General features: G+C 33.1%; 1 protein-coding gene and 1 long non-coding RNA gene across 2 annotated transcripts in view; one reads left to right on the top strand and one right to left on the bottom strand.

The window, feature by feature from the left end:
* Window positions 1–15,677, bottom strand: part of LOC126733456 (opioid-binding protein/cell adhesion molecule-like) — a 562,254-nt gene that overhangs the window by 326,052 nt on the left and 220,525 nt on the right. The window lies entirely within an intron of this gene.
* The window catches only part of LOC126733471 (uncharacterized), a 162,496-nt gene continuing 147,749 nt past the window's right edge, over window positions 931–15,677 (top strand). The window contains exon 1 of the long non-coding RNA XR_007659720.1: window positions 931–1,040. This is a non-coding gene — a long non-coding RNA (uncharacterized LOC126733471). The remainder of the gene's footprint in view (window positions 1,041–15,677) is intronic.

The raw sequence follows: 15,677 nt of genomic DNA, 5'->3' as shown, positions 1-15,677 counted from the left end.
TGCAAATAAATTGTTTGAGAAAGTGTTTATTTTTCAAAAATTCCAATCCCCATTCCATTAACGAGCTCTATTGCGATTTTCAAATTTTGTAATATTGTTGGATAATATACCTATTTCAGGTTTTTCCAAACAATTTAAATATGGTAAATTCCTAAAAATGCTTAAGTTATATATTTGAAATTTTGTAGAATTGCTTAGGTAAGTTTCTAGAAAGTTATTTTTTTTTATTTCTTTTGTGAAATTGCTCATAACTAAAAAATCATAAAAGAAAAACATAGTACAAATTACATGTCATTTTTACCTAATAAAATTGAAAAAGCTATCGAGCGTATTTTTAATTTTTTTTTTCAATTTTTTTTTGTAATTTTTCTTTTCTCAATAGACGAAAGGCCCAGTATAAATGCAAAATATTTAAATATTAGAAATGAAATTAGATATTAGCATTAGCATTACTTAGCAACATACAAATAACAAGTGGAAAAATATATATTACAAGCCTTAAAAAATGAATAAAAAACCAATTACATATGTAAGAAAGAATATCAAAATAATATAAACATATAACACCAAATTATAGATAGATATAAATGGAATCATTCACAGCCCTTAAGCTGCCTCTTAAAGTGAGTTGTGACTGTAATTTGACTCTAATGAGAGAGATAATCAAGAGGTTTAGCATAATGGGTGGCAAGGCAAGCTGACAGAAAAGCTTCAAAAGAATGAGTTGTGTCTACAATTGGTATGATGGTATGGAATATAAAATGAGTGGTTCAATCTGTTATTAGAAAGAGATAGGAGTCTGATTTTTGCTGTCAGTATTAAGCTTAAAGGATACGAGTAAAGCAAACGAAAAAAGTTTCCGGATCTCTATGTGTGCGAGGATTTTATAGTGAAGTGATTTTAAGTGATATTTTAGTGTTACGGTAATTCATATTCTGAGTGCTCTTAAAGAAAATATAGCCTAAAAATGTATGCTGGACTATTTTGACAGGAATATGGATATTATAGTAGGGATTCCATACACTTGAGCAATAAACAAGGTGAGGTCGTACTAAGGAACTATAAAGTAAAAAAAATTATTAATTTCATGAAAAATTTTGAGATGAATATGGCTAAAACGAGGTTTATTGATAGTTTTTTGATATGACAGGGTACCTATACCAAAAACAACTTCAAAGCTTTGCAAAAAAAAATCTTACTTTAAATAATTAGAAGCATATTTTCGCTATTTTCAGACAAAAAAAAAGAAATGCAAGAGGAAGACAACATCCTTTTTTGAGAGAAAGTATTTTTTTTTTAAATTAAGCTGATAAATTCAAATTCAAGATTACACTATTTAAAATTTTAACAAAAATGCCTAATTAAAATAGCTAAATACGTATTTCAGCGATTTTTAAAGAATTTTGAAGTCAAAATTCATTTTCTAAAATGTATGCCAAGATTTTTTTTTACGTTATAAAGCACAAATTGGAGAAGAAATTCTTTTGAAACCTTATTCAAAAATTAGTTAGTTAAAATAATTAGATACGAGTATAAAATATAAGTTAAAAAGTGATACTCAAAATTATAGTACTTGTACCCTCAAGCAAAATGCATATAATAAAACTAAATACTTACATAAATTCTAGTAATAAGTTATTATGAATACGTAGTGACAGTATCTCATAAGCCAGAATTGCAGATGGAAGCAGACACACTACATACCTAAAAAGAAAAATATTTGCATAAGTAACTATTTTAAATTTTATCTACATATACAGGGTATCCCAAAATTACTGGACGAAACGCGAACCCTGTATTCTTTGGTCAAAAATAACCTTACTTTTTCCTCTAAACATATATCGGCAAAACGCAAACCCCAAGGGAGCTACGCCCCTTTTAAAGGGGGCACCTGAAGATGGTTTTTTCCACCTATTTTCGAAACGGGTAAATATAAAAATTTTAAATTTTGGTTTTCTCCCAATTTTGATATGCTGAATTTAGTGGTCATTTCATAATTTTCATAATTTAGTCAGGTGGACATTTAGGGGGTGAGCCTAAAAAAATACTTAAAAAAATTTTTTTTGTTTAAACTTTAAAAATTTAAAGAAAAAGAATAAGCTTTTTACGTAAAAAAGTACCTCTTGGTCAATAACGCTAGGAATTACCATTTCAAATTACTTGAAACTTTGGGGTTATAATCCACATAAAAATACCTTCAAAATAATTCAAATCACTCGACCCCCCGTTCCATTTAAAATTTTGGGGGCCCTTGTCACCCCCGCTAGGGCTTTGCCCTCAGGGAGGCGAAACTAGCAAAAAAATGGTTCCCCCTTGAATCAAAAATTGACGGGTCCGAGAATTTTTTCGCAAATGTTCTGAAGGACCCAAAATAGGCTCTGTTTCGTTTTCAAATGGGTACCTTGTATATGTAGGAGATGCCAAATCTCGCTGTTCAACTACATGCATTAAAAAATTCGTATTTTGAATTTTGGCGGTACGCAAGCCACGCCTCTGCGGTGCCGGAATGCTCTCATTGGCTGGGCATATTCGTCTTTTAACGTATGCTCAAGTCCGCGCAGCTTAAATAAATCGTTCCTAGATTTGCCGCTTCGGCAGCACCACACGGTGCACGAAACTAAACGGCAATCCGATAGTCGACCGGGTACACTTTTTAACACAGGATTGCATATCTTCCCAAATATTTAATAAACGATATAATACACTATTAAATCTGTATAATGCATACAGAAATGGCGCGAGAGGCTCAAATTGCTATCTAAGTATTGCAGTAAAAGTGTTTACTGAAAAATACACATGTCAACCGTTAGTGATTAAGCAAAAGTAGGTTTGTTCCTTTAGCGTAAAGTTGAAAAAATACAAAATGAGTGATTACGCTATATGCCTTGCCACGTAAGTTAATTTATTTGTCTAAAAATCGCACAGACATAACATTTGTTTAACATCCGCCATTTTTTGATATTCATTTCTTTTAGAGCTTACGTACATAAGTAGGACGTAAAAATACTTAAGCTTTATAAATTGTATTATAAAAACAATAAATTTGAATATTTAGCATCTTGCTAGGAGGTTTGTTTGCAGGTATAACTACATGCAGCACACTAAACATTGCCATGACTAAATATTTGTTTATTGTTTGAATTTGAAAAATTAATTCTAAAAGTAGATTCTGATGTAGGCAGTAAGTTTAATAATGAGTATAATAATAATAATAAAAAAAAAATTTAGAACTTTTTTTTGAACGAATCATTAATCATTTTGGATAAGGATGACGATGTGTTGCACCGGACTGATGGTATAACTATATTTCCTCCGGAAGTTAAAGAGGTTACAGATGAGGATTTTGGAGAAGAAGGTATACTTTCGTTAAATAGATAGCAGGTTCTCAGCTAGATAGCAGGAAACTCTAACTAAGAAAAAAAGCAATATACATGGACAAATGAAGATGTTGTAGTAATAAAGAGGAATAATAGATAAGAGAGATAATAGATAATAGCCCAATTAAAATTAAAAATGATACAACGTCATTGCACTTATTTGCGGGTTTTTTCGATAATTAGATTTTTTTCGATTAATAAGAATTAATAGCTTTTATTGCTAATGGAACTAATAGGTATACATCAAGTAAGGCTTTTATAGGGGTTCTAATACTTAGAGAATGTACTGGAAACGCAAGAGTGTCAGCTTTTGTTTCAGAATCACTTACTCGTGATATAATTTAATGAGTTTATTTTGACAAACACCCATGTCACAAATTACTTAATAATATATTTTCTAAAGTACAACCCTTGGTCAGATATCTAAATGAAAAATGTATGAAACAAAGTAAACTGGAACAAATTCACGATGAAACAATGGTGCATTTGCTTTACTTTGGAAGGCATGGTTAAAATGCATCCATAGCAAACCCATAAAATATGGATACAAGCTTTGGGTAGGAGCAACAAGATTGAAGCATGTCAATTAGTTTGAGACTTATTTTAGCCAATGTGCTTCAACGGATATAAGTGAGACATATAGCGACTATGGTGTTGGTGTGGCTGTAGTTTTGGAATAGTTTGATGTGCTTTGAAAAATGGCCTAATAAAAAATTATACATTTTTTTTGACATTTTTTCTAAAATCGCGCCAATAAAAAAAACTTACAGATATGAGTTTTCATGCTAATGAAACCCTGCGAGAAAACCGATTATCAAGCAACCCTTTGATCGACTCAAAAATTCTAAAAAAGCAACACCGTGCGTCTTATAACTATGCCAAAGTTGTTGACCAAGATATAATAAATGCTAAATTGAATGATAACAATATAGTTATTCTCTAACGAACTCTAACCGCTAATCTTGAGAGGTGAAACCACGCAATTTGCGACGGAGGCGAAATTTCTTCGGATAACCTTAGATAGGACGCTTAAGTGAAACTCGCATATCGACAAAACAATGAAGAAAGCAAAGCTGTCTCTATAGAACTGTCGCAGGATATGTGGCAAAATCTGGGGAATGAACCCAAAACGAATACAAAGGTTATACGATATTCTACGGCTCTGTGATGGGATGGAGCAACAACACAACAACTGGCCAAAATAAAACTTAAAAGCCTTTAAAGTTAAGCCTGTTTACTCATTACGGGGGCGATCATAACCACCTCGGCAGCAGCCGCCATAGAAGTACTACTTGGACTAACCTCAGCAAACAAAGTCTGGATGGAATCAACTAAGTTGGTTGAGAAGCAGACATAGCACACTTGGTATGCTATCAGACCTAATGCCAAGAAAAACACTAAACACAAGTTGATATTCGGTCAACATACCAGATCGAGCGAACTGGGATTGGAAGTGGATGGAACTCGAAAAAGCGGACATCCGAATATATTCAGACGGCTCCAAAACCAATTTTGGAGTAGAAGCTGGAATATACTGTACTAACATAATCGACAGAAAAAACTATCTGCCCTGGGAAATACTCATCAATTTTTCAGGCGCAAGTACATGCCATTGAAATATGTGTAAAAATGCTTAGCCAAATGCAACATGAAAACAGCATCATCAAAATTTATAGTGACAGTCAAGCAGCTCTAAAAGTGCTAGAATTCCCTACCTGCACATCTGGAGCAATATGGAGCTGCAAAAACGAGGTCATACTGCTTGAGAAAGGGATTAAAATGACCCTAACATGGATTTCGGGAGAGGCAATCGAAATGAGACGACTAAGAAGCTTGCCAAAAATGGAGGAGAATCCAATCTGATAGGTCCAGAAGCAGCATTAGGTATTACCTACAATACGGTAAAATACACAATCACAAACTTGGTAAATAATAAGACAAAGCGCTACTGGGAGGGATTACCACACAAATGTGAATGCTTTTATATCCGACGTAACAATGCAGGTGCAGGTAACAGATGCCATAAGACAACTCAACAAGAAAATACCTAACAGCCCTAATAGGAATGTATACCGGTCACTACAGAATGGATATGAATAGGATTTGTTTGGCGCCGAATGCAGACTACGCATGGAGGAAGAAAAGACTGTGTCAAGACATCCTATGCAGATGTCCGTCACTAGAGAAAATTAGGCTGGCTATCTTCGGCAATGCCTTACCTAAAACGGAAGACATTAAGAATGCTTCTACCAGTTAAATTATCGAACTCTTAAAGAGAGCAGACTTAATTGAAGAAGTATAAACACCTAGGAGTAAGCCACAATAGACCTATAGTCGGATTACCGAACGGATGAAGTAAATGATGTGCGCGAAATATAGGCCCGCCCATCGATGCAACCTTGGCAGATTTAGATGAGGAGAATTATGCCTACTTATTTTAAATTATTTTACCGTACAGCTTTGCCTTACAAGCAGCTTTTTTTAAAATATGATACGATTGTCTGTAAAACGGATCCAAACCGATTTTGAGGTTGTGCCAGGTAATGATATAATAATCCCTTTTAAGTATTTTGTTATGCAAAGCCAAACCGAACCGAAAAGGGATAGGTAATCCTTTTAAGTAATCGTGCCAAGTCAAACATTTGGGGTGTAATTGGCCAGGTTTATCAGAACCGAGCGCAACCTGAGCTGAAATTTTAACCACAAATTTTTTTGTGATTTTCACGTATAAATTCGCTCATCCTGGGACACACTGTATAGTGTATATTATAAATATTTATTACCTGCTGCTTCTGCTGTAAACTGGACTTTTTGCACTTTGTTGTATGCTGGATGCTCGTTATCACATGTTTTATATATGTTCATAATCACTTCCTTTTCAGCAATGGTCAAATGTTTTCTTACTCTTTTCTTCGGGGGTGCCAATGGGGGTGTACGTGGCGCGTCAGCCATTATTTGTTAACAAACAAATTAAGAAATTAACAAAAAAATAAACACAATCTAAACTTTTCAATATTGCGAAGATTCAAATATTCGAATAGCAGAAAATTCAACCAAAACGATCTAAAGCCGCTCGACTAATAAAATTTAATAAAACCCCAAGTCATGAACCCTATCTAGACTCTAGGCCACACCTTCGGCGCAGAACGATCACGTGACCACTCCACCTGTTCGGTAACCCAAGTCATAGTGGAAGGACACAAGGTGCGCCACTCACAACAAACCTAGCTTAACCTTGGTCACAGCCCAATTATCCCAAAACAAACAGCATATATTCAATAGTGCGTCCCTCTACGCTGGAGAACATCGATATTAAATATGGTCGCCGTAATCACTTTGTCATTCCTCAATCCAAACAAACAAGATGTGGTTATTGACATGAGCGCACCACTATTAGATGTCAGAAATGTAACATTGGAGTCTATATAAAATGCTTTGTAGCATATTACCAAGAAGCAGACTGTGGGGTATTTTCCTAGTACACTATATATAGTACACCATGTTTTTTGTACATGAAATTCTTTTTGACCAAAAGCACTTTATTTCGCCATTTTTTAGATATTATGTAAAAATACCGGAACTGTTTTTTTTTACTTTGCTCATAAGGCAGATGTGGATTAATTTCTTATGGTAATACCAAGGTTGCATGTTAAACAAAAATATCTCAATCAATCGTCATGAGTCAACCAGTTACCCTCCATTCCAGATGCTATTTTTCAATGTTCCGTTACACGTTCCGTGTACGATTCTCATCAGGATACGTCCAAAGTGAAGGCTCGGGAAGTGAAAAAGTAGACGTAATGATATACTCCGGTAATATAAAATAATTTGTCGCCGGAAATTGGAAAAACTGATCGTGAAGCTTATTACATGAAATTGAAACAAGACGGCTTGCGTTAACGGTAAAGATGGTGATTTGTATTTTTTTATAACATCAGGAAAACGATTATGCAAAAATTAAGGCCTAAATTCATATATTTTCAACGAATTTTTTATATTTTGGATTCAAAAGGTCGTGTCTCTTATACATTCTAAAATATTAAACATTTCCAAAAATGGTTCGATACATTCGATACAAAAACCATTCTCTACTGTTAAAATTCCATAAAAATCCAAAAAGGGTATCATCCCAAAAACGTCACATAAGAAATAAAATTTCTTTAAGTTCGCTCACGTCTAAGTTAAACCGCTTTATGCAAAACGTCCCCGTTACGTAAATACTCCTTATCAAAATTCGTATTTACACCATGTCGAAACCAAATAGAGATGTAAATACATGGTGTATTTACCTGCGGTGCATCCTGAAATTGAATATTCATGACGTGTCCCTGGATCGCGCCAGAAGCAGTAAATATTTTATAATATTATTGTGATTTTACGATGTTTAACTCGACTTACTAGGAGTTATCCAAGAGGGAGGGGGGAGACTGTTTCCATATAGAACAGAGAGGAAAGGTGGCCGCCCAGTTCTGTTCGAATGTATGCTTTTAGTAGGGAAAACTGTTTTGCTCTCAGGAAGTTATTTAGTTATGCCATTATTGGATTTACTGTGTCAGTCAAGGGGTCTTATGTATCCTGCTTTAGTTAACTTTGCTCATTAATAATTTTGCTGATGAGATTATTGGCTTTAACAGAGTATAGCATGTTAATATTAGTCACTTATTTCGGCTGACTGTATTAAGCTTTCATCACAATTAGAAAACTATTAAGCCAATGAAAATAAATTTTTTAGAATCTTATAGAAAATAACTTATTGTTTAACTCTTAGTAGCACATTAATTGCTCTGGATCCATTACCTAAGAAGTTATTAGTGAATGTATGGTGATAGCTCCTTTAAAAGAGACAGATTAAAAGTTATCGAATGAAATCTTTGAGTTTGACGGAGCAAAGATCAACTCAGGTGAAAAAAGTTTAAATCATCATGTTCAGAACTATTAAGCAAATAAAAAAAATTGTCATAATTTTGTTTATCTTATAGCAAATCACCTTTCCTTTCACTCTTATCATTATATTTATTTCGCTAAATGCATTTCTAAAGAAGTTATTAGAGACTACATGTGTTCTCTAAAAAAGAAACTTGGTACGAAAGCTAGAATTTTTTCAGAAGTATTTAGTTTAGAATTTATATAGTTTTTCCAATATTTTAGAATTAAGTCTACCACAATAACCTTGACTTTATCATCGTATCTTCACTATATCAAAAGTTGTTAACTAAAATCTTATTAACTTAACTTGAAAACGCCTTATACCCTTAGAACATTGAAAGACTAGAATTAGTAAACAACAACTTTGTTTGAGTCCAACATGTACACAGGGGTGTTTTATTTACATACACATTTGCCAAGTCTGTTGTCAAGTCTACACAAATTTCCAACGGAGGAAATTTTTAGCTATATATTAACAACCATTATAACGTTAATTTAACTTATTTGTGTTGTGTTTTACAAGAAAATTTAAAATAAAAAGTATAAATAGAATTAACCTATTTCAAAAATAAATATAATATCCTTAAACAACGAAATTATTCCAAAACCTGCTTCTAAAAAATTTGAAGCGACAACACCGGAAGCATAAACGCCTGACCGATACGCGTAGTGTCATCTGTCAAATGGCTTTTTGTTTATATTCGAGATTTGTGTATTTTCTGTCATTTTTGGTTTAATTATAAATAAGGTCCCTCTTTAGTGTTTTTTTTAAATGCTAGGATGGCAAGAGCTTGTGCCGTCTTTTACAAGTGCTGATACTTTCATAACAGCACATCATTGGGCTATCATTATCATAAACGTAGAATGGGGGATCTTATAGAAATATACCTAATAAATAAAAACTTGAATGTGAAAGTGTGCGTGAAATACAAAAATCTTTTAAAACTAAATATTTTTTTGAAAATATTCATTTATTAATACGCTATAAAAAGTATAAAACTAGAGTCCATGGTTTTATTTACAGGATTTTATGTTTTTTTTTTGTTTTGGTAGAAAAAAGGGATAATGCCTATGTAGTCATGCTTTTTTAATATAGACATTAGGTATATAGATGAACTTACTAATTTTTTATTGCCTTTAAAGAATTTTGAAATTTATTTAGATTAGTTTAGTAAATTTTTCCTTTCCCTAAAATTTTCATTTGGGGAGTATTTTGAATCAAATTTCGATTTGTCTTAGTTCTTTTAATCTATTTTGAGAGTGTATTTTAATTGAATTTTACCTCTAATGGTAGCCAATTTGAATTTTAAACTTTTGATATTACTAGTTTTTTTTTTATATGTATATGTACAAATTATGTAGCAACTTTGTTTTTTAATATTTAGTCCCTAATTTATAAGTTTTATTATCTATTTTATTTGACTTTGACATTTTTGGCAGATCGCTCACAATAGGTAGCAGTGAGGAATAGCTCCGGATCTAGTATGCGGTCTGAAAACCTTAAAGTGGACATTGGGGTCCCACAAGGTTCCGTATTGGGTCCAGTGTTGTTTTTTTTTTATTTATTAATCCATCACCATGTATGCTGATGATGCATCTGCGCTGGTCCGAAGACAGAACATGAAAACAATTGATGTATCTGCTGGAAAAGCGTTAGAGGAACTTAGCAATTGGTTTATTTTAAATCAACTTTACTTGAACAATAAAAAGACTAATTACATGGTTTTTTATGCATCTCATAGTCAAATAAATATTGATATTAATTTATGTGTAACCAACGATAACGATTGTTTGAAACGCCAAAAATCAGTTAAGTTTCTTGGCTTAACATTGGATGATTCACTTTCTTGGGAATCTCATTGTGCTGAGTTGTCGATGAAGCTCGGTAGCTTATGTTATGCCATTAGCAACCTTAGGGTGGTAATGGAAATTAATCAACTAATTTGTCTATACCACGCTATTATACACTCACGAATTTTGTACGGTATTCAGCTCTGGGGCTGTATGTCGCATGCACGTCGAGTGTTTAATAGCCAAAAATAGGTCCAAACTGTTGTATAGTTTACCGAATGATGTAAAGATTAGCAAAACCGTTTCGATATTTAAAAGAAAGTTAAAGGAATTCCTAGCCAATAAATGTTTTTATGATGTAGATAGCTATCTAGGTGATTAGGCAGTTAAGTATTATCACATTTTTAGCAATGTAATGTCACTTTACTTTTGACTATTTTAACTTTTTTTGTAATATATAGTATAGGTGGATATTTTTGAATTTTAGTTATCTAGGTAGTTAGTAATATTTTTTTTAGGCCACGATTATAACATGTAAAACTGTGACGTCCATACACTTTGTGTCTATTTTTTTTTGGATAATAAAAGTTTTTTTTGATTTTTGATTTTGACTTGTAAAAGTACTTGTTTGTATATTACTACTAATAAGCTATCTAATTTAATCTATTGTATACAGGGTGGCCAAATAAGAATGCGAGGTACTGTATCTGAGAAACTATTCATCGTAGAAGCTTGCGATAAAAAAATTTATTACTAAAATGGCCAAGAGAATGACCTGGAAAATATTTTCAAGTTTCTAAAATGGCCGCTAGGGGGCGCCACTCAATCTTGAATCTAGAAAACTGATGTTTCTGTAAATTTTGCTGAATTAACCTAACAAAAAAATAGCTGATTATAAAAGTAGAGACTAATGCAAACCTTTTTTATTTAAATAGTTTTGCTGTATCTCTAAAAATAAAGTGGCGGGGGGTGTTCAAAAGTTGGCTTAAAACACACCCTGTATACTAAAAACGCCTTAGCCGATTTTATCAAACTTGGGCTAGTTGAAAGGAGCTATTATTTAGCTACGAATATTATTATATTTCATGTTTTTTTTAGTTTTACATCTCGCCGCTAGAGGGCTTTTTTCGGCTTTCTGAGACAAATGACTAATTTTCTCAAAAAACTTAAATGCAATGGTATAAATTTTTTTATACAAAAAAAATAGCTTAATGACGCCTAAATATGCTTGCGAAAACCGCATCTTAATATCTTCATCCTAACCTAAAATTTAGGTCAAAGAAAATTTTATATGGAAATCCCTTAATATTTATAAAAACTACAAAATAATTTATTTCGAATTTCTTTTATAATGTAAGTTGTGGCCCTATAAAGGACCGATTTTAAAAAGAAAGGGTTTTAATGCCCTCGTAAATGCTCGAAATGCTGACCATCACGCTCTATGCATTGCTGAAGCCTCTCATGGGTAGATAGAACTGCAGCTTCAATTTCGGCTCTCGGTATGGTATGTATTGCATTACGAATGCGGTTTTTCATATCTTCTCTAGTCGTAGGCTGAGTCTGAAATACAATGTCCTTTAACCGCCCCCATAAATAGAAATCAAGACAGGTTAAGTCTGGGGATCGCGGAGGCCATGGAAATAGGCTTCCTCTTCCAATCCACCGCTGTTGAAAAATGTTATTAATATGCTCTCGCACATTCCTAGCAAAATGTGCTGGACAACTATCCAACTGCAAAAACAAATTTTGCCGGACTTCCAGTGGCACATCTTCCAGCAACAACGGTAATTGATTTACCAAAAAGTCGAAAAAAACATTGCCATTTAGAGATTGTTAAAAAAAATATGGTCCAATAATGTTGCCTCCAAGTATACCACACCACACATTTAAACTCCAGCGCCCTTGGTGCTGAACTTCACGCAACCAATGCGGATTTTCTGCAGACCAATAATGCATGTTATGCAGGTTGACTCTATCGTCACTATTAAATGTGGCTTCATCGGTCCAAAAAATTTTAAATAAAAAATCTCTGTCCTCGCGTATCATGCCTAATATTCAATGGCAATAGTCCAACCTACGGTCAAAGTCTGCTTCTTCCAATGCCTGATGTAAATTAACACGATATGGGTGCATTCTATAAATATATTAAAAAAAAGCTGAACTTAAATAAATCCATATATGGCGATAGCTATTAGAATTTACCTATTGTCCTTCAAAATATTTTGAATCGTTGTTCTTGATATGCCTAATTCAAGGGATAATGCTCTTGTGCTAACATGAGGATTTCCTTCTATATATCCCAGTACGCTGTTAATATTGTCCACATTTCTTCTAATTCTTGGCCGTTGAAACCTAGGCCGAAAACTACCATTGGCTCGTAAGTTCGCCACTAATCGGGGTAAAAATCTAATATCGCAAGGACTTCGATTTGGATATCGAGCAGCATAAACTCTTTTTGCTACTGCAGCATTTTGAAGACATTCAAAATAAACCGCAAGCATATCAACAGCTTCATCGTTCGTAAAACGCATTTTGCAAAAACAAAAAATGCTCAAGTAACGTAAAACTTTTGATAACTTACTATTGACAATTTGAGGAATGTTTATAATTTGAGTAGACATTTGTTTTGTTGCATTCCATGGCCTGCTTTCTAATAATTATTTTTTTCGTATTATATCCATAGTGAATATATAACATAAAATAGGTCTGATTTTTGATATAAGCAATATTAATACTTACCTTTTAGTGATATTAGGTAATATTTTCAAAAATGGTAAATTTTGTTTTCAAAAGAAGTGAATTTTAAAAAATTCCAAAATAATTAGGATAAAAAGTTAAAATTTAAGGGTATAAAATATTCTTTGGCCTATATTTTAGGTTAGGAACAAGATATCGAGTTGCGGTTTTCGCAAGATTATTTAGACATCATTTAGCTATTTTTCTATGAAAAAAAATCATATCAACGCATTTAAGTTTTTTGAGAAAGTTAGTCATTTGTGTCAGAAAGCCGAAGAAAGCCCTCTAGCGTCGAGATGTAAAACTAAAAAAACATGAAATATAATAATATTCGTAGCTTAATAATAGCTCTTTTCAACTAGCCCAAGTTTGATAAAATCGGCTAAGGCGTTTTTAGTATACAGGGTGTGTTTTAAGCCAACTTTTGAACACCCCCACCCCTTTATTTTTAGAGATACAGCAAAACTATTCAAATAAAAAAGGTTCGGATTAGTCTCTGCTTTAATAATCAGCTATTTTTTTGTTAGATTAATTCAGCAAAATTTACAGAAACATCAGTTTTCTAGATTCAAGATTGCAGTTGCGCCCCCTAGCGGCCATTTTAGAAACTTGAAAATATTTTCCAGGTCATTCTCTTGGCCATTTTAGTAATAAATTTTTTTATCGCAAGCTTCTACGATGAATAGTTTCCCAGATACAGTACCTCGCATTCTTATTTGGCCACCCTGTACATAGTCTTTATTCTTAGGTAAGCTTTGTTTTTTAGTATAAATTAATATGATATAATTGGTATTAGGTATTATATAGGTCAGTGTTAAATGTCTCAAAACCATTGTATAGGGTAAATACCCATAATAAAAATTTTATTATAACCTGTAAAAGACCTACAACTCCTTCACATTTTGAACGTTCTTGTAGTTTTAACTCTTTCCGTTGTAGCAATACTGTCCCTTTGAAAAAGTCAGCACCAGTACATATTATGTGATATGGAATAAGTGATGTAAAGTGCAGTTCAGAAATCTATAAGAATCTTTGATGTGTCGCAGTTGTCGCACTAACTAGTCCGTGCGCCTATGTCGTACTTATTTCCGCATGATACACATGTTTAAATGGCAAAATTGTATACAGGGTGTTTCAGAACTATGGGATCAAACTTCTGGGGGTTGTTCAGTGCCGTAGTGGCGTAGTGACACATTTCCGGACATGGGTTCCTTTACTCAAATGGATTCTACTGTTGCACTGAAAACCCCTAGAAGTTTGATCCCATAGTTCTGAAACATTAGCATAGTTTAAACATTCTGTATAGTTTATCTATGAAATCATTTTAAAAATACGTAAAACCCCAAGTTTTACACTATTTTTTATTTTCTTTTTGAAAATGTCAATTTTTAGAAAGAAAATAATATCACAATAAAATAATATCAAAAAATTACCCGCGGACTAAAACTCAATCATCTTCCAAAATATTTTAAACACTTCCATTACTCACAGACTTTTCATCTCTTTTTAGCCAGTCTATTAAACAAAGATCAAACACCTGCGTTCTGGCGATTCCTACTTTAGGCTGTGCAAGTGATTGTGTATCTGAGAATTACGGGGCCGTACCCAAATAAATTTTTGAGTTTTTGTATTACTTTCGTCGTGTTTTTAAAGAGATCTTTAAGGATGGGTCTATCACCTTTAATAGTTGGGAGGGAGGTCTTGTGAGCTTATTATTATTTGATGCGTCTTGCCGGTTTTACTTTTTACACGTTTATGAAAGTGGAGAATTTAGAATTTGGTCTATATTCGTCTAAATTTTTTGCAGTTTTTACTGTAAGGAAGTGTGTTTTTTTATTTGTGTTTGTGGATTTGTTTTGGTATTATACCTAAAGACATAGGCAGGAAAATTTGACAAATGATGAGGAAAGTGTTTATGCGGGCTTATGGAGACCCTGGGTGCACAAGAAAGGCAATAACATTTGTGATGAAAACAATACTGGACAGCGATTTAGACTTATATAGATCTGATAGTTCATTTTCTAGTGTTGAGGAGCAAAAAGAAGCAAGGGAAGTAGAAGGTACAGGGCAAAATCAAGCAGCTTTAAAACGTAATAATTGTTGAAGTACAGACGCCAAACAAATTTGTCTAAATGTCTGTAACAATCTAAGGAATGATCCTCAGTTTACAAATGATTGTAGTGCTTTGCAAAAAAAAGCGATTTTAACAGGAGTTCCCTATAGTACAATATGCTATTCTGTAAAAAAAAGGATTAAAGATGGAAAAAAAGAAAGATGCAGGACAATCAAAGGGACTTGACACAGATATTGCCAAATTGCTAACGGAAGTTGTGTTTTCTAAATACAAAAACAATGAGGTTCCGACTATAGAGATGGTTAAGGACACCTTATCGGCAAGGGACAAACATTTTTCAGTCTCAACCTTTCGGAGATACCTAATAAAACTTGGATTTAAGCTTAAGATGGTTAACAAAAGAGCTGCTGTAAAATAATTGTCAGGTGGCATAAAGAATATTTGGAGAAATTAAAAAATTTTGGGAGGAAGAAAGATCCATATATTGTTTAGCTGAAACATGGTATGACACATTTATGATTGATGTATGATTTCTCTGGGAAAAAGTCCCTTTTTTGCCATAGTAGGAAACCCATATTTTTATAAATTAAACAAGTTTAAAGTTTTGTTTTTTTTTTCAGCTTACTGACCTGTTGTTCTTCAGGAGACAATAAAGACTCTTCTTCCTCCATTCTCTGGGAAAAAGCCCCTTTGTTGCCATAGTAAGAAAAACACTGCTTTTATTAAGAAAACAAGTTTAACGTTTTGTTTTTTTACAGTTTTTTATTCATGAT

The sequence above is a fragment of the Anthonomus grandis genome, chromosome 1 (genome assembly GCF_022605725.1).
Source record: "Anthonomus grandis grandis chromosome 1, icAntGran1.3, whole genome shotgun sequence".
In the NCBI taxonomy this organism is placed as follows: domain Eukaryota; kingdom Metazoa; phylum Arthropoda; class Insecta; order Coleoptera; family Curculionidae; genus Anthonomus; species Anthonomus grandis.
The sequence above is the reverse complement of the archived record's forward strand: the minus strand, read 5'-3'. Positions and strand labels throughout refer to the sequence as shown.